Source organism: Apium graveolens, chromosome 7 (assembly GCF_009905375.1).
Source record: "Apium graveolens cultivar Ventura chromosome 7, ASM990537v1, whole genome shotgun sequence".
Lineage (NCBI taxonomy): Eukaryota > Viridiplantae > Streptophyta > Magnoliopsida > Apiales > Apiaceae > Apium > Apium graveolens.
Window position 1 is genome coordinate 47789633 of NC_133653.1, and position 27252 is coordinate 47816884.

At 35.4% G+C, this 27252-nt stretch overlaps 1 pseudogene; it reads right to left on the reverse strand.

Moving 5' to 3' along the window:
* Positions 1–5742: 5742 nt before the first annotated feature.
* The window catches only part of LOC141673593 (cyanidin 3-O-galactoside 2''-O-xylosyltransferase FGGT1-like), a 45905-nt pseudogene continuing 24395 nt past the window's right edge, over positions 5743–27252 (reverse strand).

Below are 27252 nucleotides of genomic sequence, written 5' to 3' on the forward strand. Positions count from 1 at the left end.
GCTTTTCTTCATCTACTTTCTTCTTCTTGGAAGGGTTCCTCTTCCTTATCTTAGGATTGGAACCTTCACCAATTAAAAGAACAGAACTCTTCTTAGGGGGAAAATTCGATTCCGCAGTCTTCAACATGTTATGGAGTTCAGCCAGGCTGACATCCAGCTTATTCATGTGAAAGTTCACAACAAACTGCGAAAACGAACCCAGAAGTGATTGCAAGACCAAGTCTTGGCTCAGCTCCCCATCCATGGCAAAACCAAGTTGTCCAAGACGTTCAATCAAATTGATCATCTTAAGTACATGGTCATTCATGGATGATCCCTCAGACATCCTACAACCGAACATCTCCTTCGATATCTCATATCGAGCTGTCCTCCCTGCCACATCATATAACTCTTGTAGATGCATAAGGATAGTGTGAGCATCCATATGCTTATGCTGCTTCTGTAGCTCAATGTTCATGGAAGCTAACATGATGCATTGAGCAACATTTGCATCATCTATCCACTTACGATACACAACATGTTCATCATTATGTGCGTCGTTAGCAGGTTCAGTAGGCTTAGGTGAGTCAAGCACATATTCCAGCTTCTCAACCCTGAGAACAATTCTCAAGTTTCGAAGCCAGTCAGCAAAATTAGGACCAGTCAACTTGTGAGCATCTAGTATACTCCAGAGTGATAGTGCAGAAGACATAACGAATATAGTAAATCTGTAAATGATAAACACATAACAACACTTAGCAAATATTCAATTTCATTTCAAAACACTATATGAATCGGGTCTTTATTCATAAGTGGCTCCCACTAGTTTATCTAATTTATACACCCCCTAAGTCAAAATTAGGCATTCATAATACTAGTGGGAATAGGGATCCTACATTCCATTACACAACCTCGGCTGTAGCACGAAACGTCATGTGATGTTCAATAGGCAGACAACTCTTGTCAATTACATCTTATGTTATTCCCTAATATAATTTTAGCCTCTTGAATAATTGAGTCACGGCTGTGGCACGACAAACTCAATATTCTAAGTCAAGTCTAACCCAACATTCCGTACAATTGAATCAGTCTCCAACGGCCAACGGCTGTGGCACGTAACGACCTTTAGATTCTAATTCAATGTACACATCTCTATGTAATAGACAAGTATTTCTTATTTCGAAATCAAAGCCCTCGGCTGTAGCACGAAACGACAATGATTTAAAAATAAGAACCACTTTCTATCATGTTGGAAGGCTATGACCGACACAAGCCCGTTGTGTCATTGGCCAATTACTACTTGATATTATTTAATTTTAGAGGGATTATATTACGTTACAATCATAATCATATTATAAAGAGATTCTTCCTTTTAAATTAAATATTTCAAATCAATAATCGATAATCAGATGATTCCCAGATCGGGTGGAGCATTGTCAAGAGGCGTCACTTAATAACCCCTTCTTACAGATAAAAATCTGTTATTGACAGAATCATCCTTTCTCTCAAAATTGAAAATTCATATTTAATTACGTGTTTCATAAACACAAGAATCTCATGATTGTATTCATAATATTATTGTCAAGGCAAGAAACGATTCCTATTCTAGATTTTCTAGAGCACGCCTTATATTGATTTAAGTTCACCTAAATCTATCATCGCATGGTAAACACAGGCATATATCTCATATATAAAAATAAATAAACAAGTAAGCATGCAATTAATATCATGTCACACATTGATATAATGATGTATGGATTTATTATAGCATTTAAAAGCAATTAAAACAATTAAAACATACTTTAAAACACTTTCAGGAATATAAACAGTTCAAAACTTTTATATAAAAAATATTTGACCACTCCATTAGATCCGTCTCGGAAAAACGAATCCAACGATATATTGCACGCCCAAAACGGAGTTACGAAACTCTCAAAAAATCAAATTTAATGTGGACATACGGGCTGTAACGCATGTACGTAATGCGTTACAACACTGTTGAGCCATTTACGCGTGTAACGCATTCCGTAAATGCGCAACAGTGTGTAACACATTCACGGAATGCGCAACACACCCCGCGCGTGCGTCTCACGCGCCCGCACCTGGCCGACCGTTGGCAACAACAGGTTTTTTTTTTCTTGTTCTGTCAGCTTTTGTCTTTTCCTTTTCTGCTGTTACAATTAGGAGATGTAACCCCCTTTCCCTTTACTCCCTTATTAATAACTCTTTATTAATTTATTATTTTAATTTTATTATTAATAAATTAATTAACATTTAATGTATAAATTAATAAAAATCAAAATAATATGATTTCTCAAATCTGGGAGTAGCAGAAAAATACCAAATCAGCCATGGGTCCTTGTGCAAATTTTAATCATAATTATTCACATGCATAATTATTTCATGAATTTTAATTAAAACAATTTTTAAAAAATCATAACAAATAATCTACACATCACAAAATTATGAAAAAAATACCTAGATGACCTACAACACTTGTAGAACCCAGATCAGTAGTCAAAATCTCATGCAAAAATTATTTCGAACTAATTCATAATTAAATCCAAATAAACTTGCAAAAATCATAACAAATCCATACATACATTAAAAAATCTGAAATTTTTTATATGAATCTCTATATGCAGAACCTAGCTCTGATGCCAATGAAGGAATTTACGGATGAGCGGAAGCATGAAATAACAATTATTCCGTAAAAACCATATACCGCACATATAGAAAAATATATAAAAGGGAAAAGCTGAGGAATCGAAATCATACCTCGTGAATCGAAGCCTTTAAAAATTAGAGTGCTAGCAGTTGCTCCTCAGTGTGTGAAGCACTCTACCGGTATCCACCAAGAACGATCCGCTTCGATGAACCTTTTTATAAAACTAAACTTTTATAAAAATGGAGTTTTGGGAGAGAGAGAGAGAAGAAGAACATGGAGGCTAGGGTTTTCACAAAACCAAAATTGTGTGTTCTATCAAATGAGCCATCCATCTTATTCTATTTATAGGGCTCTCCTAGGGTTTTATAATATATCCTTATATATATTAACCCCCACATTTTATCTTCATAAAATGCTTTAATAATAATTAAAACTATTTTAATTATTATTTCTTTTCTTAACTATTTAGAAAATAATTCTCTCTCTCATTATTTCATCAAAGAAAATATTCTTTTATGGTGTGACCCTGTAGGTTCAATATTATGCCGGTAGTAGAAATAAATAATAATAAACTTTTATTAATTATTTATATGAATATTAAAATTCACTAAATATAATTAACTGATTAATTATATTTATTCTACATCGTGAGTGATGCTTCTCAACATATCGCGACTATCCGGATAATATGAATTCACTGCCTAGAATACCAAGAACCTGTTAGTGAATAGTTACTGTACAATTAACTCCTTCTACCCTCCAATGTCCTGATTAAATACAAGGCATGGATCCTGTGTCAAGCCTATCTAATTTAATCATTTGCTTTCCCATTCACTATGCTCAGTTCTATGTAAATTAGAAACTCCTTTCTAATTTTATTCACTCTGGCCAGAGATTCCTGAACTAGCATAAGTGGATCAACTTTGAACATTCTCTTCCTTCACTGGAAGGGGTAGATCCTTTATTGATCATACACTATCTTCGTGTACAAATTTCTATACCCAATAGAGCCCTAATAATTGTCCCTGGAGACTAAGAACTAAACCAAAGCATAGTTCAGTGTACACAATATGACTATGATGACCTCAAGTCTAAGAATACTTGTACAACTATCACTATGTGAACAACTGCTGACACGTGAGTGAACTCCATCAGTTGTTCAGCTGTGCGAGTCATGTTCAGTGAACTTATTCTATAATAAGCACCTACATACTAGCTACAGTGTTACCACACAAATGCCTATGAGAACAGACATCCTCTTGAAGGGAGCAAGCATAGTATGTACCAATCTTTGCGGATTATTAATGACCAGTTAGTAATCCTATGACCGGGAACTATTTAGAGTTATCATCTTTTAGGTCTCACTATTATGATCTCATCATAATCCATAAAAATCTTTACTCTAAACTATGGTATATCTTATTTAAACATTTAAATAGATAGAGTCCGTAATAAAAAACAAAACAAGTCTTTTATTAATTATCAATGAAATCAAAACAGATAATAGAAAAGTTATTCCTAAATCCTCGTACTTGATTGGACTTAGGACATATCTCTTTCAAGTACGAGCTTGAAGGAGAAGAAATATGATATAAAAGAAGGGAAGATGGGGGAAGGGAAAATATGGACAGAAACGAAGAGGAGAGGATGAGGCGGTAGCTTTAACTCTTTTTTATAAAATCCACCGCCAGCGGTCATTTTTATATAATCCACCACAAGCACTCGCTTTTATAAATTCGACCGTTAAAGGTCGTTTCTATTACTACAACCGTTGCAGGTATAGTTAAATTTTTTAATTTTTAAAAAATTAGAAAATTAAAAGCGACCGCGCAGTCACTTTTATTTTCTAATTTTTGTCTTTATTTTGGCGTTAATTTTCCCGCCTATTCTTGAAACCATATAATCGACCGCGACACGGTGGCGGTTGCTTTTCTTAGCAAAAGCCACCGCTAACAAATTCCACCATATGCGGTCGCTTTTATTCGTGATTAGAAGGAAAACGAGGTTGACCTTAAAAGCCACAGTTTTCGGTGGAATTTAAAGTTGATCGCTTTTATTTGGTTACTTTTACTCTTTTTTTCTTGTAGTGTTACTTTTAATTTGTAAAATTAATTTAGTTTGATAATCTTTATAATTAATTTGTAAGAGTATAGATATTATTTAGTGACAAAAGCAGGATAAATTGCACAAACACTGGGATGTACAAACGATGATAGAAAGGAAAAATAAATATGGTAGCTCATGATTCGATAGTAATATTGGATCAAGATGTTCAAAATATGTCTGGTAGCTCATGATTTGATATATAGTAATATTGGATCAGTATGTTTAAAAAATATGTTTGCTCGGAAAAAAAAATGAAATATTACATACTAGCTGCATCTATGATTCAAAATCCTGAGCGGCAAACAATTATATTCTAATCATATTTGAATCGGTCATTCCTTTTGAAATCGAGTTAAATTCGAACTTTAGCGGGACAAATAATATATGCAAGAATTAATGTATTATTCTTTATATAATATAATTGATGATTTCAGTTATTCTGACTTTCAAACCTCCGTTTTGTTGCCTCTTAACAGCTCTCATATATGAATTCACCTGCTTCACTTTTAGACCAAGACTCCATCTACATAATCTTGCATCCTAATAATAAACCTGCTTCATTGAAAGATAAAATGAGAGCTTCTCCTATTGATCTAGTTTTTGCAGATGGATCAACAAACATGCAGCAAGAAATGATGTCAAACATATTCAACAGGTGAAAAACATAATGATAACAGCAAAGCCACGACAAGGTCTTCGGTTGAATAGGAGTTTATGTTGTAAATGGCACAGTAAGTTCACAATTGTAGTTTTTCAAACATCAAGTTCACTATCTTCATCAACTGATTATTCATCCTCACTTTATTTGTTGGCAGCATTATAGCTGGCATCGGTTGCCTCAAATGACACATAAGCGCGTTCTCCGTCAAGGTAATCCAACATGTGTTATTAGGAGCATCTATCCTAACAACCTCCGGATCCATGCCGACAGCCTCCCATGTTTTCCAGAACTTAGGTTCTTCAAACAGAGGATATCCTTAAAACTAAAATCATCCCCCCCCCCATATGCGTTCATGGTTTGTTGATATTTGATATTTGGAATGATTAATTAATGAAAGGAACATGTTAAACTCGACATTAGTTTTGAAATAGAACGAATACAAGCCAGCTGGAAATGGCATACCTGTCAGCACTAGACCATTTAGCAATTCTTTAAATTCAACCTTTTTCAGAATTCATTCACTTCCAAATTCACAGTAAATAACTGAACCGGAATCAAATTTACCTAGCCACTTCTTCTGAAAGAGACGTAAAAAACTCTGGGATAATAGGCCCTATAAGAAACCATGCTTCTTAAATTGATTTTCAAGGTAGTCATATTAAGGACCCTCAATCTCCCTACATGTGTTTTAAAACCTAGTGCATCACACTGGCTGAACCAATTTAGTTCCAAACTTCATCCCTGACCTAGCAAAGTAAGCCCGTGCTTCATAGGCCCTAAGGCTGCTATTTGAACCAATTTTGTTCTTTGATAATTGTCATGCTTAACGACTATTTTTGGTTGCACCATCCGCAACTAAAAATTCTAGTGTTTGAAATGCTATTTACCGGTCGGGTATACATATGATTTAAGTAATTTTAACGAAGACTAAAATGGGAATTTCGCACATTGAACTAGTTTTTGCAGATGGATCAACAAACATGCAGCCCGAAATGATGTCCAACATATTTAATAGGTAAAGAACAGAATGCCTAATGATTGGAAACATGATAACGCATTTAGCTTCTTCAATCTTATGCCTGGTATTAACTACCAAGTGTTTCACAAAATTTTCTATGATCAAATTTGGGTAGAAAATGGGTAATAATCGAGAACGTTGCATTGTCTCTCGAGTCCTCTCACTTGGTTCTCATCCTCTCCAACTTGTAATCTTCGTAGATATAGACATAAAAATCGTTCCCCTGGTTATGACATAAGATCAAACTAAACTAAGGGAAGCCATTCTCAGCACAAAACACCACCGGATCCATGTGGAAAGCCTTGTTAAACAATGCATATACACACCCATATATATGTTGATATTTAATATTTGGAATGATAAATTAATGACGGGAACATGTTCAACTTGACATTAGTTTTGAAATAGAACGAATACAACAGATGAAGAATGGCGAGCCATCTATAATATTCCTCAAGGAAGAAATACAATACTGAATGTCACAGAGGAAAACAGAAAAAACTTCTTCAAGAATTGGTGTGACATCACTTCCTGCATCGTAACTGGGCCGCCAGATGAACCATAAAATCTCACAAAATCTTCCAAATATTCAGGTAGCTTCTTCTCTACAGGGCCTGTTCCGTTGAACAAGTCATAAGCCAATGTTCCCACCATGCTAAAATCACCTTTCTTGTTCTTCTTATTCGAAGCAGGATACTCAACCATCTCTCCTTTGGTTAGCCACGTAAGAAACTCTAGTTTAACATTAGCGTCCTCATCCAAGAACACCTCTGTACTGCACAGATTCCCATGCACGCGGTCGCCACTTTGATGAATGCAGTCCAAGGCTTTAAGGGTTTCCATTATAATAAAAGCAACAATCTCTTCAGGCAAGCCATGCTTGAAAATAGCCATAGAAGACAGAGGTTTTTTGGACTCAGGCATCACGACGCATAGATGATTCTCCTTTTTGAAAGAACAGTGGACGGATCGAACGATGTTTGCTTGGAAGATCTCTTTGAGTATAGGGTCCAGAGGATACATATCGTCTTTCTGATTCAAATCGAAAATCTTGATAAAAACATTATCATCACGGTCATCAACATGAGAATAAACAGCCTTGTACACAGTGGAGTAGTAGGAAGAAGCAACTTTATCCACTAACTTGTAGGCCTTGCAATCTGCCAAGTAGCTGTTGGGGGGCTTCATCGATCTGTCTTTGAGGTTTGTTTCTGAAAGATGCGAATGAAAGTAATTAAGAAGACCCTGAAACTATATTTATAGGGGTTTCTTAGTCCTATTTAGTCTAGGTCGACACTGTACGTATACAAGCCTCAGTGTGTATTTGATACATCGGATCTTCGATGGGGAAAAAATATTCAAATCTTCTAAAACTTTGGGCCCATGCTTGTCAAATATTCAAATCTTCTAAAACTTTCCATGTTTGGATGGAAAGTGATAAATCAAATTCTTCCAGTAAGATTGTTTTTTAGCAGAAGAATGACGGGAATAACACTGAATTGCCCTATGTGCAATTGTAGTGAAGAATCATTAGTTCATTTGCTACGGGAGTGTTCTTTTGCTCAAGTTAGGTTAAAAATTAGATTGTGGTGGGATATCCGGAAAAGTAGGAATTGAATGAAGTCATCTTTCAGGGAGCTAGTGCTAATAGCTCTTCAGTGTTCATGTTGATTAAACGTTTTTCTCTTTTTACCAGTTCAAATCAAGAGCTACTGTCAAGCAAAGTTATGAAAGGTAGACCCTATTGCAGCAAGAGATTATACAATGTTGTCAAAAACAACTTCCTTAATTTCAAAACTTTCAAAGTAATTTATTTGATAAGGTTGCATTTAGTGATGGGGCTTGGAATTTGTCAGATGGTAAAGGAGGTATTATTGGAAGGGTGATATTTTCACACTCATCTTCTATAATATTTGCATGTCCAGGTCCTGTTATGGTAGAAAATGCAATGGGAGCTGAGGTGGCAGCTTGCACATTTATGATGAAAAAGTTGGGAGAACATATGCAACGTTTAAGAAGATAGCTCCCTATGTTGATTCAAAGCAGGGATTATAGATTGGAGGCCAGGATATATATGAAGAAATTAAAGCATTGTGCTTCTCTTTTCCCATTATATCCTGGTTTGTGTTAATAAAAGGTGTAAGGAGGCTGATTTTTGGCTAAACAAGGAAAAACGAGAACTGTGATTTTTCCCAAACTTGAGTTGGGAAATCCTCAAAACTTAAATCACCCCCCCCCCCTCCAAATATGCACCCATATGCATTCATTATTTGTTGATACTTTGTATTTGGAATGATAACTTAATGACAAGAACATGTTAAACTCGACATTAGTTCTGAAATAGAATGAATGCAACAAATCAAGAATGGCAAACTTAAAACAATAGGATTACAATTATAATATTCCTCAAACAAGGAAGTACACTGAATGAATATCACAACGAAATCAGAAAAAGGAACTAAAGTTCCTGCTAAGTTCTAACTAATGCATACAAACAAACTACTAACCCTTGGGCGTAGCTTCCTGGTAAGCAGTTTCTTCAAATCTTTCTTGTACCGATCAAAGTGACAAAACTTCTTCAAGAATCGGTGGGACATCAATTCTTGTATCGTAACTGGGCCGCCAGCTGATGAACCACAAAATCTCACAAAATCTTCCAAATATTCAGGTAGCTTCTTCTCTGCTGGGCCTGTTCCGTTGAACAAATCATAAGCCAATGTTCCCACCATGCTAAAATCACCTTTCTTGTTCTTCTCATTCGAACTAGGATACTCAACCATCTCTGCTTTGGTTAGCCACGTAGGAAACTCTAGTTTTACATTAGCTTCCTCATCCAAGAACACCTCTGTACTGCACAAATTCCCATGCACGCGATCGCCACTTTGATGAATGCAGTCCAAGGCTTTTAGGGTTTCTAATATAACAAAAGCAACGACCTCTTCAGGCAAGCCATGCTTGAAAATAGCGAGAGAAGGCAGAGGTTTATTTGAATAGGGCATCACGACGCACAGAAGATTCTCCTTTTTGAAAGAACAATGGACGGATCGAACGATGTTTGGGTGTTGGCAACACTTCTTTGCTTGGAAGATCTCTTTGAGTATAGGGTCGAGAGGATACATATCGTCTTTCTGATTCAAATCGAAAATCTTGATAAAGACATTATCATCAGGGTCATCAACATGAGAATAAACAGCCTTGTACACAGTGGAGTAGTAGGAAGAAGCAACTTTATCGACTAACTTGTAGGCCTTGCAATCTGCCAAGTAGCTGTTGGGGGGCTTCATCGATCTGTATTTGAGGTTTGTTTCTGAAAGATGCGAATGAAAGGTAATTAAGAAGACCCTGAAACTGTATTTATAGGGGTTGCTTAGTCCTATTTAGTCTAGGACACTGTACTAATGCAAGGCTCTATATACATCGATAAGTAAATTAACTTTACGCTAAGTAATTGTCTTTTCCTTTTCCTTGAAGCTGGCATTTACAGTTGTCACAACTATCTGGAATATCTCATACATTAGGACTACTAATGTTCAATATTTTCGTTACTAAATTTCTATTTCTTTGCTCCGAAAAAGAAGGTGATTTTGTACTATTGGAGTTTGTATAAGTTACTTAGGGGTCGTTTGGTTCGAAAAGTGGTATGAGGTTGGAATAAATAATCGGGTTAAGATGGTATGGGATTGAGTTATCATTTATGATATCATGTGTTTGGTTGAGTGCTGGGATGAATATTTTAGATTTAAAATATTTTTTAAGTTATTAATTTTATTTAATTTAAATATTATTTTAATTATCATTTTAATAAATTTTAGTTCATTAATTTTTTTTTGTATTAAATATTTGCATTTGATTGCTTAAATAAAGTTGAAATACTATAAATAAAATTGATTCCCCATACCCCTTCCTCTTACCCACCTCTCCCCTTGGGTATCAAAAACTCATACCTTGGGGGTTTGAGGAATGGGTTTGGAGAAAAAAAATTCAGAACCAAACACCAGGTATGGGGTTGGAATGAACGAAACCCATATCTGATACCGGAATGACTCGAACCAAACGACCCCTTAAAGAAAGGGTTATAGTTCAGCCTATTTTCTTCATTAATAAAACAATGCAAATTTGGCTATTTTTCCAGTTGTAATTGCTACATTTTACATTTTGTTTGAAAATAAATTTGTGATGTTGTACAGAAATTACAATCCTCCTCTCCTCTCATTAACCAAACTCATACCTGACTTTATACCTGATTAATTTTGAGTCTCTAGCTTAAATTTAAAAAATCTCATTCAATAATCTATATTGTTATATAACATGTACTATGTACTGACAGAACTTAGAATTAATTAGATAATAGAGTAGAAGACATATTAGTGTGAAAATAAGGGAAAAACTTTATTAACACATATTCATGGGATCTTTTTAATCATCTAACGACGTCGTTAGAAGGTGAAGGAGTTTTATTTTAGTTTTTTCGCAAGTATCTTCATCATTATCTTCTATAAGAAGAATTAAGAACCTTCGAGAGTTACCCATATGTTAGTATTTTGTACTTGTCAAAATAATTAATTAGTCTCTAGAATGTTCCTTCGTGAAAAAATTGTGGCTATAAAAGCGTTGCAATCACAAATCTGTTGCCATCCTCGAGGTCTACAAAAATATACTCTCTTACTTTAGTATCTCTAGTCTCTTTTGTGTACTCTTAAATTTTTAGTTAAAATAACCAATATTGGATTACAAAGTTCAGGTTGTGGAACTAAAAGTGGAAACTTGGTTGTCATGTCTTCCTGAGGCCCTTGTGTCTATCACGCTTTATATCCCTCTAAAACTCTAATTTCCTATATCTGATTTTCTCCATCTCTTAATTTTTCTTTTGTTCATAATCTGTTATTCATCTTTTTTCAGAATCTGATTTTAGATCTGGATACCGAATTTTTTCCCAACAATTTTCCTTTTTAACATAATTTGCCAAAAAAATGACATTATTACAACATCTTCCCTTTATGTTTTTCCGGTACAAGAAATTAAAAAACAAATTTCCATCGATTAAGTCGATATGGCTTATTTTCAGAAAAATTGGTCAAAACGGAATGATCATAATATATCAATTTTATAAAGTAAACAATGAAGAAGATGCTCCAACTATCACATCCCCAATGATGGAGCTCAAGATGAAACTAAAGTGAAATTAGAAGGGTATTAACTAGATAAGACTTATCTTGTATATATATTATTTATACAGAAGTATTCAACTATGCTTTGTAAAACTGCAACTGTCATTTACATATATAAATTTTATTTATACCTCTTCACCAATTTGCACTAACAACCAAATATCTTATTTTGCAGGCTGATCACCCGGTTGTGCCAGATGCAATAGATCATATTCTTGAAAAGAATTTGATTGCATTTTTATTAAGCTCAATGGAATATGGTGATCTACATTCTCAATGGGTTAAAGATGTTGTAGATGTCATAGTGGAGAGGTTGATGCAGGTTGAGAATGAAGAAGGATTGGGAGCTCGGTTTAAGCAAATCCCTTCTGGTCAGAAAACATGGATTTAGGAAAAGTTATTGCCAGAATTAGTTAACTGTTTGAAATCACTTTGTTACAATATATGTGTGCAATTCAATTTTTTTTTTCTTGTTATCGATTCATATTCATTTTGTAAAGTAACAGCATACAACCGACTTAACTAGCCGTGATAATAAATTGCTGTACCTTCTATATTTAATTTCAGCAATATTGCAGTATATAATGTATATATGTCTCAAAGTTCCTAGAAACTCGTGTATGCTATTTTATTTCATATTCTTGATTAATAAAACAATTCAAGTTTCACAATTTTTTTCCGCCTATAATTGCTACATTTTATTTGAAAATGTATTTGTGTTGTTGTATAGAAATTAGAATTTCCCATTCCCCTGCCAATAACCAAAGAGATAAAGTAAATTAAACAGAAACTCATACCTGACTTTATGTCTGATCACTATATTTAGTCTCTGTCAGCTTAATTTTAAAATATCTCATTTAAAAATCTATATTATAATATATTATGTCCGAGAGAAAGTAGAAGTAATTAAATTATAGAGTAGACATCATACTACCATGAGAATAAGTGGAAAATTTTTAATAACACATATTTGTGAGATATTTTTTATCATATTTATGAGATCTTTTTTATCATCTAACCACGTTGTTAGAGGGTGAAGAAATTTTATTTTTTTCACATGTATTTTTGTCATTATCTATTATAAGGAAAATCAAGAATCTTCAAGAATTACCTAAAAAAAAAAAAACCTCGAGAATTATCCATATTTTAGCATTTTGTACTTGTAAAAATAACTATATAATCTCTTGAATGTTCCTTTGATGAAAGTATTTGTAACTATTCTAGTTAAACATTGCAATCACAAATTTTTTGCTATACTTGAGATCTCTAAAAATTTACTCTCTTACTTTAGTTTCTCTAGTCTCTTTTGTGTACTCTCTTAAATTTCTAGTTAAAATAACCAAACTTGAATTACAAAGTTCAGGTTGTGGAACTAAGATTGGAAACTTGGTCATCATGTCTTAGTGAGGCCCTCGTGTCTATCACGCTTTATTTTTCCCCTCAAACTCTACCTTCATAGTCCTAATTTTCTCGATCTCTTAATTTTTCTTTTGTTCATAACTATTATTGATCTTTTTTCAGAATCTGATTTTAGAACTTGATACCTAAATTTTGCCCAGCGATTTTCCTTTTTTAATATAATTTGTCAATAAAAATGACACTACTATACCATCTTCCCTTTATATTTTTCCGGTATATGAAATTAAAAAAAAAATCCATCAAATAAGTCGATATGGCTTGTTTTTAAAAAGTTGGCCAAAACGGACTGATTAAAATCTTTTAATTTTATGAAGTAAACAATGAAGAAGATGTTCCAACTATCGCATACCCAATGATGGAGCTGGTATGAAATTGAATTCTTCTTTGCGAGCTTCATCACATTTCATTAATTAAAAGTTATTAAATAAATCAAGACTCATATATATATATATATATTATTTTGCAGAAGTATTCAGCTATGTTGTGTGAAATCGCAAGTGTCATTTACATATATAAATTTTATTTATATCTCTTCACCAATTTACACTTGCTACCAAAGATCTTATTTTGTAGGGTGATGAGCCGATCATGTCGGATGCAATAAATCATTTTCTTGAAAATGATATGTCCAATGGGTCAAAGTTGGGTCAATTGAAAGAAATTAGGGCAAAGATACCATGATCCAATCAGAATTAGGGTTTGCCCTCTTTCCCAAAAAGGAAAGGGCGCTCCCTCATAAAATAATAACTGAGGTCTCTCCAAACATTAGAATGCCTAAAATGATAACAATACATGGAGAGCCCTAACTTTCCAAGAAGTTAGTGCGCGCCTTATAGTTTCAGGGCGCCTCCCAACTTATACAAGGTTAGGGCGCACCCTAATAAAGAAGTATGACTTAGGATGGAGCTTCAACATATTTCTTGGACGAATTCTTTGGATGCTTCAAGAGGGAAAAGGATTAATATTACAAATATATCTTCTATAGGTACTCTATTGAAGAACCCCTTCCTGTAATGCAACCACAGGAAGGTGATGTTCTTGGTCAGAGACCTCCAGGGGTACACCTGGATGGAAGGTCTCCTCCTATAGTCAACGAGTGTCCTCATTGAGGATGTAGGGTGAACTCTCGTGTGTGCTTTGGGACCTCTGTCTCTATAGTTAATGGGTGTCCTTGTTGGGAGATTTTGGAGTATCCTGCACTTTGCACCCGAAAGCTTGGGATCACTTGTCCTGCAATCTGGTAGGGGCTACTTATCTGGGGGATAAGAATGCGTCCAATATTTGAGGTTGTTAGGTATGAATACAACACATAGGGGGGGGGGTGAATGTGTTTTGGCTTAAATGTTTACTTTTTGATCGACTCTGGCTTTAGCAGTTGGTTGTTATCAATGATTTGGTAGAATAGATGTTAAACATAAATAACAATGCAAATATGTAAAATGAAGATCTTCAAAACTCACTTAATTTTATATTAAAAATCAAGCAGTGTTTTGCTACAAAATCTCTAAGTTCTTGGTTTAGAACTTAGCTTCTTTCTTGAGAGAGAATACAAGATTTTCTATCTAGATTGTTACAACTGACTAAGGACCAGTGTTAACTTTATAACTCAGTTAACTGCTGGTTTACACAGTGTGTAATAAACATGTTATTAACTTTTCTAAACTGTCACTTGTCATTTTTATTTATAGAAAAGCAAATCTTCCATTTCTGGCTTAGCATATCTTTAGCATCCCGTGTTTACTTTAATCTTCCTCTGTCAGTTAATCTTTGCCATTGATCTTGCACATCTCTCAAGGTGCTTTTTGTAGACTTATCAATCCAGCTGTGTGAATTGTTTGTTGATTTGCAACCTTGGATATTGAACTGTTCTGCAATTCTGTACTTTGAGAAATTTCTTCACTTCGAGATCTCCAATTAAGCTGTAGAGAACTCGACATCTCAATAGGCATGTTGGCTTGTCGATATCTCTGAAACTTCATTGTTGACTTGACTTATCGACAACTCTGAGTTCTCTAGTGAATTTTGGTTTATCGATAACTTTGAGTTCTTTAATGGACTTTGGCTTATCGATAACTCAGAGTTCTCTAATAAATGCATACTTGTCGATATCTCTTAGTTCTCGAATGGGTATCTGACTTATCGATATCACCAATAGCATTTCCTGAGTTATCGATAGACAATTCCAGAGTTCTTGATAGGTCTTTCTAAGTTCTCGAATGACTTCTCTATAACACTAATTCTGTGACTTGTAGAGATCTTGACTTAGAATGTTTTTCACCAAACATAATTATTCAACTCCAAGCTTCTTCATAATTCTTCTGAGGCATGACCTTCTTGATCTTCTTCCAGATAGAATTCTTAGGCTTGACACTGTTTAGGGAAAAATGCTCCATTCTGCTCCATTTACATTTTACAGACAATAAGTGTTACAAGTATGAATTATAAATTAAGGTTACAATACAACTTACTTAGGGTTGGCCCCAAGCTTAACTGATTGCTAATGACATTGTCAGCATCAGTAATCTTTGACATCATCTATTATATAACTGATTGCTAATGACATTGTCAGCATCAGTAATCTTTGACATCATCATGTTAATGACATTGATAGCTCCAGTAATCTTTGACATCATCTATTATATATTACAGTCTCCCCCAACTTGTTCATTATGAAATTATGCACAAGTTCTGATTGATGATGTCAAAACTTTAACTAAATGCAGAAACCAAAACCAATCTTTCCATCAGGTCTTCTTTTGTTGAGTTGCATTTAGATTTATTCAACATCCATTAGCTGTTTTGGCATTTAGATATATATATATTCTCCCCCTTTTTCACATTATCTCCGGGAAGAAAGATCCAGCTAAATGCACATTGTTCAAGCTGCTGTCATTGTCCATTTGGAACACTGTCTGCAGCTTCAAGCTTCATTGAGATTCATGGTGATGAGTTTATCAAAAAGAATAGAAGTTTCACTTGGATCTGCAGAAAAAGTCTGTCAGTGATAAAAGTCCTAAGCTCTCTGTTCTTTTGAATAAGTAGTCTCGCTAAATCTCACTGCACTAGTCTCATGACTTTTGAGAGTCATAGTTCACTCACAAGGATTACTAAATCCATACACTCATCTACCTCTCCTTTTGCCAGGAAGGATCCTGCCTCTGTTATTCTTTGTTTTTCACTCAATCTTTTCTCTTATCCTCACATGAAAGGCTCAAATGTTGTTTGACCTATAGAAATAAGAGGTGGCTAAGAAGAGTTAGTCTGTGATCATATGATTAGAGGAAGACTATATAGGGCTAATCATACTCATTTCATAAAAAAAATGCATAAGCATCTATGACTGGGATCACAGTTTGACTCATAGATTGCTCTATGGTTGTGACAGTGTGTTGTCCTCCACTTGTAGTGGGAACCTCCAATTGAATTGGAGGGTATTTGACTGGGTTACTGCCATGTGCACCAGCCTCAAACCCTTGTGTGTCTTGCAACACACTGGCACTTGAATGTGCTAAGATTGCTCTTCTTATGACATTGTCATAGGCAATTGTTCTTCTAGCTTTGACTGCTAAGACAGCTTCTGCTAGAGTTATGAGGGGAGTTGTTCCTTCTTGAGGAACCTCCAATTGAATTGGAGAGTATTTAGATAGCTCCCCCTCAGGAGTACTACCCTCAAACCTTTCAGTTTGTGAAGACTGTTTTGCACATGAAGGTGCATAAGGAATACTCATGAAATTTTCAGTAAACTGATAAATTTTCATGTTTGGTGGATTTTTTTTCTCAAACAACAGAACAATCTGAAGAACATCATGAAATTGCTGTCCTTTTGTAAAACAGGTGGCTTTTGAGAGTCACCTGAGTAGGATTGTGTTTGTGTTGCTGTGCCTGGGTAAACCGCAGTTTGGTTTTGAAATGTTTTAGCTGCAGTTTTAGCACTAATACCCGTGAATTGATTTTTTGAATTCCTTGTTGATGTCTTGTATTAGACCTGTAATGCATTGAACAAATGTATCTTTTTGGAGTTTCATTAGACAAATACATTGTAAGATATTTTAGTTGCAAGCATTATTGCAGAGAAGACAAAATTTAATAAAAATATAAGCACATAGTAATTATTACACAAACAAGAGATTGCCAGACAAGAATCAGAACTTTCATTAAAAATGGAAACATAGTACATTAAGACATAGATTTAACAAGTAAATCCTAATCCTAACTACTCTAATTCAGACTCCTTCTTCTCGGCCTCCAACCTCCTTGCCCTGCGCTGGTAAGCTCTGGACATGGAGTGTGCAAGAGAGATGATCCTCTCCTGCAACTCCAAAGAAGCAAGGCGTTGCTGCTCAGCCACCCTTGCACGTCTCTCCATCTCCAGAGAGACTTCCTCTTCAAAGAAAAAAATGCTGAGTTGATCATTCCATGAGAGTTCGTAAAAGACCTCAAGTGGAATATCAAAGGGGCTGTAAACAACCCCCTTGAGACGGACTCGAAGTCCGATAGGATCAAGATAAACTAGGTCATCATCCAAATGATGGACCGGTTGGTAAACTCCATGAATAAGTCTGTAAAAGACTGGGGCATCCATTTGAGTGAGTGAGAGAGAGATGAACATGAGGTGAGTTTGAAAGTGGATGTTTGTTGAGAATAAGAGTAGTGATAAATGATAAAAAGTGAAGCGTTTTAATTTATAGAGGGAGTAAAGATAGAAACCAAGAGACTCTTGAGTTGCCGGGATAATAAGAGTAATAATCAGATAAGCATACTTGACAGCTAGAGATGACTAGTTAATATTCCCCATGCAAGTACTCAAGAATATTAGTTTAATTTAAAGAGTGACTATTCCCCATGCAAAAACAAACACGTACTCCCTACATAAAAAATAACTCATCCTATCAGCAATCAGTCAAATAAATTTACCACTATCAGCATACTCAAAACAACACAAATAATGTACTAGTCTACTAACATTGGACTAACTTATTTTCACGTAAACAAGAAATCATATAAGCATGTAAATGTGTCAATACGTCAGAGAAATTAGAGACAAAGTATGTCAAAAGTATTTTTATGAACATAATTTATGAATTAAGTTTGTTCAGTTTTTCATACTTTTTGCTTCTTTTGATCTGTTATTTTATTAAGTTCATATACTGAAGATATGAAGTAATAAATATTCAGTTTACTTAGAATTTTGAGAAATTCCAAGTTAAAATTAATCGAGAAGTCTGGGTATTTATAGAAAAAGTAAAATACTTATCGAGAAGTCAAATAAACGTTTGATATTAAACTTATCGAGAAGTAATTTTGAATTAGAAAAAGGTACATTCGATAAGTCATTTTATCAATTCCTTTCGAGAACTAAGAAATGATTTATCGAGAACTCTGATAAATGCCCAGTTTGTCCGAAAATGGACTGAAATAATTCTAATTTATTTGAATTGAATTAAATTGAAATCAGAATAAATTTTCCAAAAGTATTTGTCTAAAATAATTCATTGAATTAAATTATTTTAGTTCTGAGTTATTAATAAGTCTCAAAATATCCTTGTCGAGAACTCTATGAATTAACACTATTAGAGAACTCTACATGGTCATATCGATAAGTCATAATAGAGCTTATCAAGAAGTCATTCAAGAAGTCTGTAAATAGACTTATCGAGGACTCACTCGAGAACTCTAAAATGACTTGTCGATAAGTCATTTTGACTTATCGAGAACTCAGTTCTCTATACCTTTGAGTACTGTTATTCTGCCTTGTGTTAATTTTACATATTTAAGATGTAAATTAACAACTAAGCAGTTTACTTAGAATTTGAAATATTCTAAGTTAATTTTTGAGTTTTTAAGAAAAATAAATATACATAGATTCTGAAATATTTATAATTCATATTTCAGTTAATTTCCAATTAAATCAAACTAGGTTGATTTATTAGAAATTAATCTGCTGCAACACATTACCTGAGTTCTTGCCTTAGGATGAAGAATTGAGCATCCCAATTTCACTCACAAGTCTAGTGAAGGTTGCTTCATCCAAAGGTTTAGTAAAAATGTCAGCTAATTATTTCTCTGTTGGAACAAAAATGAGCTCAATGGTACCATTTGCAGCATGTTCCCTGATAAAATGGTACCTAACATCAATGTGCTTTGTTCTAGAATGATAACTGGATTAGCTACTATAGATATGGCACTAGTATTGTCACACATAATAGGAATTTTGTGTAACACTAGACCATAGTCCATTAGCTGATTTCTAATCCAAAGCACCTGAGCACAACAACTTCCAGCAGCTATATATTCAGCCTCAGCTGTGGAAGTTGACACAGATTGTTGTTTTTTACTATACCAAGATACAATTCTTTGACCAAGAAATTGACAGCTTCCACTAGTACTTTTCCTATCAACCCTGCATCCAGCAAAATCTGCATTTGTGTATCCAACAACTTCAAAACCAGTTCCCTTAGGATACCATAATCCGAAGTTTGGAGTTCCCTTTAAGTATCTGAAAATCCTTTTTACAGCCATCAAATGTGATTCCTTTGGATTGGCTTGAAATCTAGCACATAGACAAGTAGCAAACATGATGTCTGGTCTACTAGCAGTAAAATAAAGCAATGATCCAATCATCCCTCTGTAGCTTGAAATATCCACCCTCTTGCCTTTCTTGTCTTCATCCAACTTGGTTGCAGTAGACATTGGTGTAGATGCAGGTGAGCTATCCACCATATCAAATTTCTTCAATAAGTCATTCACATATTTGGTTTGGCTGATGAATATACCATCACTTCTTTGACTAACTTGAAGGCCAAGGAAGTAACTCAATTCTCCCATCATGCTCATTTCATACTCACTCTGCATTAGCCTAGAGAATCTTTGACAAAACTTTTCATTTGTAGATCCAAAGATGATATCATCCACATAGATTTGAACTAGGATCATATCTTCACCATGCTTCTTGTAGAAGAGAGTCTTATCAATAGTACCTCTGGTAAAACCATGTTTGAGTAGAAATTTTGATAGTGTGTCATACCAGGCTCTAGGTACCTGTTTCAATCCATATAGAGCCTTGAGTAATTTGTAAACAAAGTTAGGAAATTATGGATCTTCAAAGCCAGGTGGCTGTTGCACATAAACTTCTTCTTCTAGTTCACCATTAAAAAAAGCACTCTTGACATCCATTTGATACACCTTGAAATTTGAGTGTGCAGCAAATGCCAGAAATTTTTTTATTGCTTCTAGTCTTGCAACAGGAGCAAAAGTCTCATCATAGTCAATTCCCTCTTCTTGTGAGTAGCCTTTAGCAACCAGCCTTGCTTTGTTTCTATTAACAATTCCATTTTCATTTATTTTGTTCCTGTACACCCACTTAGTTCCAATTATGCTTCTGTTCTTTGGTGCAGGGACTAATTTCCAAACTTTGTTTCCTTCAAACTGATTCAGCTCCTCCTGCATAGCACATATCCAATCAGGATCCAATAGGGCTTCTTCAGTTGTCTTGGGCTCTACTTGAGATAGTAAACATGCATGTAGGCATTCATTAGCAGTTGCACTCCTAGTTCTCACACCAGCTGAGGGATCACCAATAATAGCTTCCACTGTATGACTCATATCCCACTTTCTAGTGTGTGTCTATTGACTAGTGCCTTCATCATTTTCTTCAGTATTACCATGACTGTCATTTCCATTCTCTTCTTCTCCCCTGAGTTTGTGCCATCAAATTCAGGTGTCTGAAGAGAGCTTTCATTCCCTTGATTTTGTTCAGAAGTCTCTTCATTTGTCATTTGTTGTGCCACAACTTCATCTTCCTCATCAGAATCATTATCAATGGTTAGATTCTCAAATGCAAGGGCTTCAGCATCATTTACATCAAGGCATTCCAAGACTGGACACTTGTCATCATCAAAAGTCACATCTGTGCTCTCCATAATTTTCTTTTGATCAATCACATAAAATTTGTAGGCTATACTTTCCAATGAATATCCCAGAAAAATTGCTTCAAAAACTTTAGAGTCAAATTTTCCCACATATTCAGAGTTATCTTTTAGAATATAACACTTGCTTCCAAACACGTGTAGATGCTTCACCTCCTGTTAGTCATGATTGAGTAAGGTGATTTGCCATGAGCTTTGTTGATGAGATATCTGTTTTGAGTGTAGCATGCAGTATTAACAGCCTCTTCCCAAAAACTAGTTGGCAACTGAGCATCTTGTAGCAAGGTTCTAGCAGCTTCAACCAATGTTTTATTTTTCCTCTCAACTACTCCATTCTGTTGAGGTGTTCTAGCTGCTGAAAATTCTTGAACAATGCTTTTGCTTTTGCAGAATTCACTTAATGTTGAGTTTCTGAATTTTGTTCCATTATTACTCCTCAATCTTTTCACACTAACTTTTCCTTCAGCTTGCTTCTTAATTTTCTTGATGTGCTCAAATATAATGGTTGGAGTTTCATCTTTAGAGTACATGAACTCAACCCAAGTGTATCTTGAAAAATCATCAACCATGACAAGGGCATATTTGTTCCTTGAAATGGACAAGACATTTACTGGCCCAAACAAGTCCATGTGAATAAGTTATAGAGGTGCACTTATAGAATTCACAGATTTTGACTTGTGACTTGATCTTTTCATTTGTCCTTTCTGACAAGCTTCACAAACTTCCAGTTGAGCAAATTCCAGACTAGGCATGTCTCTCACAAGCTCCTTCTTGACTAAGGTGTTGATTGCTTTGAAATTCAAGTGAGATAGCTTCATGCCACAATTTGCTTTGCTCTTCTGATGCCTTGGTGTAGAAACAACATACTCCATCCTTATTTTTTGAGTCTAAGTCTGCAACAAGCAAGCTTCCCTTTCTTACTCCTTTAAGAGCAATTTCACCAGTCTTTATGCTAATAAAATCACAATCTTCTTTGTTGAAAACAACTTGAAAACCTCTGTCTGCAAATTGACTAACACTTAGAAGATTTACTTCTAATCCAACAACTAGTGCTACATCTTCAATGACAACATTTCCAGAAACAATCTTGCCATATCCCATTGTGAATCCTTTGTTGTTGTCTCCAAAGGTCACCAAAGGGACAACCATCTCCTCAAATTATGATAGCAGGGCCTTATCACCTGTCATATTCCTGGAACATCCACTATCAATGATCCATATGACCTTCTTTCCTTTTCCCTGCACACAATGAGGATTAAGTGTGTTTAGCTACCCAAGCTATGTTGGGCACTTTCTTCTTGTTAACTGATTTTGCAGAAGTAGAATGAGAATTTTCAGATAAAATGGAATTCATAGACTGTTGAGCATTTTCCCTTTTAGATATAGAACCAAATTTTGATTCTATGAGATCAATTCTCAATTTGTGGCAACTCTTCATCACTTTCATGTTGCAGGGAATGCAGTCAAACTTGTCACAGAATGAATAGGGATCATTAGCCTTAGCTTCATTGTACTTGCAGACTCCTTCAGGTGGATTGCTAACAATCTTTTTACAAAGATGAGTTATGTGATTCATTGATCCACAATTGTCACACCTCTTTCTAGGAGCATCTGCAACATAAGCAAAATTATTACTTTTGTTTATCCCAATCTTTCCATTTCTATTCTTCTTTTTCTTTTTGACTTGTTCAGCTTTGATCTCCTTCACAGGCTCCTTAGTTTCTTGATTGACTTTTGGTATTTCAACAGAGATGGAAGATTGAGTTGTCTCATCATTTTTCTTTTCCTTGTCCTCATCAACTATCTCCTGTTTGATGATCAACTCTTCTTCACTGAATTTCACCTCACATGCCTTGAACAAAGGTGATTCAACTTTCTTCAAAATAATTGGAACATCCTCTGTTTCAGTTGATTTTCCTTTGTCACTGACAGACTTCTTTTTGTTGTTCAAACCCTCATAATCAAGACCAATGGAAATGTTTGCACATGGCTTGTTCTTTTCATGATATTGGCCAATCAACTCAGAAGCATTTTTGAAGGATTTCAGCTTCACTTCATTCTTCTCCGGCCTTTCTCTCAATACTGCTTCAATTTCACTTGGACACTTTAATTTGTTCTTTAAGTATGCATTTTCTTGCTTAGCAGTATCAAGCTCAACCAGCAATAATTCAGTCTCTTGTTTTTCACTCTCAAGTTTTTCATTGATCTTTTTCAATCTGCTAACTTCCTCATTTGCAGCAACCATGCTTGTATAAATGTGGAACATTTATGTGCTCATCTTTTCAACAGTTTCCTTATATTGACTCACATTTAAATCAATTGTGATGAAGAGTCTCCTTGCTCCAAGGCCATGAGTGCATAGTTTCCAACTTCTTCATCTTCATCATTATCTGAATCATCCCAGCTCTTGCCCTCAGAAATATAAGCTTTCCCTTGTTGCTTCTTTAGAAGAGCATCATACTTTGCTTCCAATTCAAGATAGGCTTTGTCTTTCTTTGCCTTCTTGGGTTTCCTACATTCTGTAGCAAAATGGCCCAACTCATCACAGTTAAAGCACCTTATGTTTGATTTATCAACAGATCCAGTTTTGTAGCCAGTTTTGCTATCAGGAGTGTTGTTAGTCCCTTAACAATATAGCAAGAATTACAGAAGGGGGGTTGAATGGAATTCTTGAACCTTTTTCTTGAAATAAAAATGTTCAACTCGATTAAAGATATATTTATTTTGATTAGCACAATGCGGAATGTAAACTTAAATGAATCAAAACATAAGTAATTAAAAACAAGAGTCTTTAAAAACTTTCTGGTGGATTTAAACAATTCCACCAGAGATATATATAATATATCGAGAGGACTCTGTGTGCAGAAATGCCCACAGCTGCTTACAAATGGAATTGCTGAGAACACAGGAAATGCTAAAGATTATGCTTACAAAGATTTCTCTATTTTTGTGTTTCTCAGCTATCTCAGTTATTTTTCTATTTGCTACTCTCTTGGTTTATATAATACCAAGATTACAAAGTCAAAAAGACTGAACAAATATAAAATCTAACAGTCTTAATCTTTGCTGCTTTTCGTCCTCTATTACCCAGTTAATGGGCTTCCACAATGTTTTTGTATCCAACTCGACGGCTGTGTGTCAGCTTTCACTGTTCAACTGATGTTCGAATTCTTGATATGATCATCCGTCGACTTTCTGATCATCCGTCGATGATTTAATTGATCATCCGTCGACTGCTATGTTAAACATCTGTTGATAGTCATTTGATCATCCGTCGAAAGCTTTGTTAATCATCCGTCGGTAGCTATTTTGGCATTTGACTTCATTTCACTTATACAGAATTACAAGACATTACTTATGTACAATTAATCAACCTATTATGCATATCTAGTTAAAGTCAACATGACTTATATGCTACTACAGATTCTATACAAAGGTGCATACATCATTGTGCTATAAACTTATTATTACATAAGCTACTCACTCGATGGATAATAAGTTAATCATCCGTCGGGACTATAATGAGTTATCCGTCGAGACTATAATTCTTATCCGTCGAGTGCTACAATATTTCACTAAGTAAAATCTACTTAGATGTTTTGTTTAAGTGATCATCAGGTACACAACATATTCACAACAATCTCCCCCAATTTATGTCTACTGGAATTGTAGCCATAAATTCAGAGATACTTGATGATAACAAAACATCCTAAACATATATCTTTAAAGATAAGTAGATAAAACTGAAAGTGCTTCAATTAAACAAAATGTACAAGGTTTGGCTCACAGTCAGTTCAAGATGCTCCTCTAGCCTGAGCAGGTTTTTCTAGTTTCTTGAAGGTCTGGATCTTCTTCCAAGCTTTCTGTTGTTTTCTTTAATTTGATTCTGGAGCTGCCTGTGGAATTCTAGTTCATCGGATTCTGAGAGATCTAGCATTTCTTGCATCTCCAAGAGAGTCTCATTGCTAGAGATACTCAATTGGTCTTCTAGTCTGAAGAATCTTCTCACGCCCTTGTCATCCATGAATTTCATCAGCCAGTAGGGCCTTAGATGCACTCTTCTCCCTGTGTATGGGATGATTAGAGTCTTTGGGAGTGCATCTTTAGCTCTAACACTCCTCAGCTCTTCAATCTTCTTCAATACTAATCTTCTTGCAGTTACATTGAACCCAAAGTTTTTCTTGAAGGATGAATAGACTTTGATCAACACAGCTTGGCTTTCTTGAAGTATCCTGTGAAGAGGCCACTGAATCTCCCTTCCTCCTTTGTACTTGAACACCAACCTTTCAGGTAGGTTTCTGTATGCATCAATTGCCCTTACTTCATTCAGTTCCTCCAGATAAAGGTTTAGACCTGAGAATTCTTTGATGTCACACAAGTACAAGTAGTCTCCCCTGTTGACCTTAGGTTGAGCTTTAACTACTAACTTGGATTTGAGAGGTGACAGCTTCACTTTCTTGACTGCCCTTGATTTTGTCCATTCTAGCTTGGTAAGGATTGGCAAGTTGAAGTCAGGAATTGGTAATTTATCCCACTCTATTGGCTCATCCTTTGGCACAATAGGCTCTCTATGTATATTCCTGTAGGGGTCCACCACCCTTATGTCTTCAAATACCACAGAGGGCATTGATGCTTGAGTTTTAGGTGGTGTGGATACCTTAGGAAATCGATCTTCCAATTCCTTGTCAACAAAATCCAGTTTCCTTTTTGTTCTTCTAGCCAATTCCTTCTTTCTTGGGGATTTCTTCTGTTCTTCAATCTTCTTCTTTGATTCAGCAGCTTCAGATGGTTGAGAGGGAATTTGTTGAGAAGAGTTTACAGCTGTAGCTTGGCCAAGATGACAATCTGCTCTTTCTTTTGTTTAGATTTCTTAGCATCTAGAGCAGCTTGCCTCTTTTCCTTCTTTAATCTTGCTTTCTCTTCTTTCTTTGCTTGAGCAAATTGTGGATGTCCAGCTACCACACAAATTTCCTTTCCATTTCTGAATATCTTAGCAATTCTCCTTTTTGAGGTTGAATCAGCTAGATCTTTATAGAAGAAAATGGATCTTGACAGAAGCTTCTTTTCATCAGGCTTGGGTGTCTCATACACAGTGTCCAAGAGATTCTTCAAAGATGACTTTGGATAATTTGCCCTTGGTTTGAGAATTATTTCAGCCTTTTGTGATTTGATGCAGGAAGATTGTCTTTTCTCCAGATAGTTCATGCTCATCTCATTCACACTGATTGGCTTGACATGAGAGTGATGGATGGCTGACTTAACTGGCTCCTTGACTAGTTCAAACTTTTTTTGTATCTCCTCATCAATCTTATCCCAGTTGATCAAACTCAACTTTCCTTTTTCAGCAACTTTCAAATTTGTTGTTGCTGCTTTAATTAGATCTATACCATCTGCAACTGGTGGCTTGGAGATAGTAATTGAAGGTACAATTACTTTGCTGATTTGTACTTGAAGTTTCTCCCCCTCTGTTGGTCCTTTCTCCTCCTTACTTGATTCTCTCTCCCCCTTTTTGTTATCATCAAGTTGAGGAGTTAGGCCTTGTGCTTTAGCCAGTTACATGAGAAGATTTATTGTCTGAGTCTGTTGATTTTGAAGAAGGATAGCCACTGAATTCTCAATAACTTGAACTTTGTCTTCCAGCTTGGCCAGCTTCTTTTAAGAATCTGATTCTCTCTTCAATCTTAGTAGTAGATCTGCATGGTACCATATGGCATTACTGAATCCAGCTTTTCAGAGTTATAGGTCTTCAAGTCAGCTATATCTCTTTTCAATTCATCCACACTGAGATTCTGTCTTAAGTGCTGGATCTTCATTAGATGTAGACAGTCTAGGTGAGCTTGAAGAACAGCCTTGGTACCAACATCTGAAGTTTCCTGAAGGGCCTGTTGAATAGCTATTACTTGTTTGACCAAAGACACCTCAAATTGTCCTGGTGTAGATTCCTTTGCCCATGCCCATTCAGGTAAACTTAAAGCAGAACTTGGGCATTCAGCTCCCCCTAAGTTCATGCTTCCATCCAAAGAACCAGAGTCATCATCATTAGAATTTACTCCAAATTCTTCAGATGGCTCTCCAGCTTGAGAAGGCATCCTGTTAACATCAGCTTTATCTCTTTGAAGAGATTCTGTGGTGTGCACCAAATTCAAAGTCTGCTCTGCCTCCACATTGCCCTGAGCAGCCAACAATTGATAGGCTGACACAGGATGAGTAAAAGTGTCAGCATCCAAGGAAATGTTATCAATTTCAGCTTTGTAATGTTGCTGAAATTGTCTTCCCTTTTCAGCATCATCCACAATCATTGACTCACT